The sequence below is a fragment of the Ostrinia nubilalis genome, chromosome 5 (assembly GCF_963855985.1).
Source record: "Ostrinia nubilalis chromosome 5, ilOstNubi1.1, whole genome shotgun sequence".
Taxonomy (NCBI): Eukaryota; Metazoa; Arthropoda; class Insecta; order Lepidoptera; family Crambidae; genus Ostrinia; species Ostrinia nubilalis.
Genome location: NC_087092.1, coordinates 5,383,934 through 5,386,524, shown reverse-complemented (window position 1 = coordinate 5,386,524; position 2,591 = coordinate 5,383,934). Strand labels below are relative to the sequence as shown.

General features: G+C 32.4%; 1 long non-coding RNA gene across 1 annotated transcript; it reads right to left on the bottom strand.

Moving 5' to 3' along the window:
- Window positions 1-367: 367 nt before the first annotated feature.
- On the bottom strand, window positions 368-2,207 carry LOC135072222 (uncharacterized). The gene is made up of 3 exons (XR_010257374.1): window positions 2,028-2,207; window positions 1,624-1,850; window positions 368-864 (listed from the first exon to the last, which is right to left on the bottom strand). It is a non-coding gene; the product is annotated as an uncharacterized LOC135072222 (long non-coding RNA).
- Window positions 2,208-2,591: the final 384 nt, after the last annotated feature.

Genomic DNA, 2,591 nt, shown 5'->3' with positions numbered 1-2,591 from the left:
ATTTTACTGATTGCATTTTTGGCATCAGTATCACCCCCTGATAGTTATTTTGAAAATTATATTTCATGTACAGAATTGACCTCTCTACAGATTTATTATAAGTAGGTATAGATATGTAGGAGAGACGTCTTAATTACACTTTAAATCGTAGATCGATAAAGAACCCCTTTGTCAAACCGTATGAATAGCAGCAAATAGAACTTTGCGTATTGGAAAAATAGGAATGCCTACGGAAAAGCCAAACATTTTTTAAAAAGAAGTTAATATATTTTACTTACATTTAAATCCAAAAATATCTTTATTCCGACCCAAGGGTAAGTAGGCAGTTATGTAGGTATAAATGAAAATACGTATGTAGGTACTTATTATTTATTAATGGTCATGTTCTACATTTTCTATTAAATATGGGCCCAATACATCAATGATGTCGCCATCACAACAAAGTACCATAAATGGTTTAACGAGATTCCGATATTTGTATAGGGAATAAGTTTTTTTTTTGGTATGCATAATTGCTACTTTTTTGCACATAAATGTATGTATGTACCATCCATGATGACAATAGCCTTTCTTTGTGGTAAATCGTTTCCTGGCTTCCCGAAAAGAGACTGGAACATAAAGGTTTCTTTGGGCTACTTCCTCTCTACTAATATGTTGTAACCCTAAATGTGCTGGTACGAAATGTTCCTCCATCATACTGCGTGCTTTCATTACATATTTTGTAAGAGTACTCCTTGAAATGCCAAGTAATGTAGCTATTCTTTCATCTGAATCACCGGTCCTCAGCTTCATTAAATAAGCACCAACTGTAGTAATTCGTGCTCTCTGATAGTATCTATGGCAAAGAAGATCTGAAGGACGAATCTGAAAATAAAATAAAACATCAGATTCACAGTTCAACAATAAGAAGAGCAATATTTATATAGGATTAACGACTTTTGTGTGTAACGGAATAGTAAGATGAGTGATGAAAGATAATTTATGATTTGAACGCTGAATGATGAGGAATGATTGGTCTATGGAGGAAACGAAAGGGATGAATGAGGAACGAGGATTGAGAGTGAGAATAGTGGTAGTTTAAAAGAGTAGTCTGTTGTTATGCAGGAAGTATAAATAAAACTTTACTGAGTTTATTTGGCTCAGGGAATTTTTAACTGGCTTTATAATAGTAAAAATTATGTTCAATATTATGTAAGTAATAATATTGCAATATTTTAATAATATAAGTCTATTTGTATTATACAGGGTGGAAACGATAAGTGATCTATAACACTTTTAATATTGTTTGGCTGGCATACATTTAGTATGGAGGCTGAAAACATTGAATTTTCGGATAGATCCAGTTAATTCTGTAACTATTTACTGATACCGTTAGAAAGAGCTCGTGAAGCACTTTCAGGATGAGTAACCAGTTTTTCGATATCTTGTGTAGTTTAGAAATAATCGAGTGAGATCACTTATCGTTTCCACCCTGTATAACCTGTATGGATGAGAGTAGTGGCAGATTGAAAGCAATGGAAGGAGTTGAAGGATGGGAAGGCTAATTCGGAAAAAACCTTTTTTATTATTATAATAAACCGGCATAATTATTTTTATGTATTATAAAACTGGCAGGGCTCTTACCTCTCTGGGTTGAATCCAATTTCGAACAATGTTTAATATATCTTGATTATTCTCTGTATCCAAACAATGACTTCAAGTTCGCAATAATGAACAACCACATCCAACACAAACTTGTTGGTGACCTACCGGGGCACCGGTTGGCATATCTGGAGAGTCTTGTGAAGTAGGTGTGGTATCTCTTTGCAATAATGAGTGACAAGCCCCACATTGTAGTCATTTGCAGTAACCTGTTTAAAAATAATAATAATTAGAAATAAGTTTAAAAAAATTATCAGTTTTTTAATGTCCCGCACTTAAATTATTTTATTTTAGTATTAATTTACAGAAACCAATAACTTTACAAGAATTAGACTGATTGTATAGCCAATAACATTTTATTAAATAAGGACTTTAGCGTGCATTACCTCTAATGGAGTTAGTCGTTCCACAATTATGTTCCTGATGTTAATATGATGTTGAGTGTTAGTTCTCAGGGACATGAGCTGATGTGAACGTGTTCTAGGCTCTAGTGTTCTACTGCAAAGCACACATTTTCTGCTAAGATTTGAAGTAGATGCATTTGTGTTGTATCTTGGGCTTGGGTCCAACATAGGGTTGCCAACATTTCATCAGCGAAATATAGTATTTTCCAAAATAAGGTGTAAAAAAATATAGTACATTTAAAAAAAATATAGTATTTTATGGGAAAAACAAAAAAATAGACAAATATACATTTTTTAATTATTTATTTTTATAAAAACTATATTTTTTTGCAGTTCTTGCGCTGTGTAACAGTTTTTTGTATTAAATAAAAGTGTCATATGCTTTGTCACATTCAATTTTTAAATTAATATAAATCAAAAGCTCATTTTTTATTAATGATACACTACTTGTGTTTCTTTCTTTTCGCCACTTCGAATTCATAACCGAATATATCCTTTCTGTAAATGCCGAAGTGGCGGGAATAGAGAGCAGGAATGAAATTACTT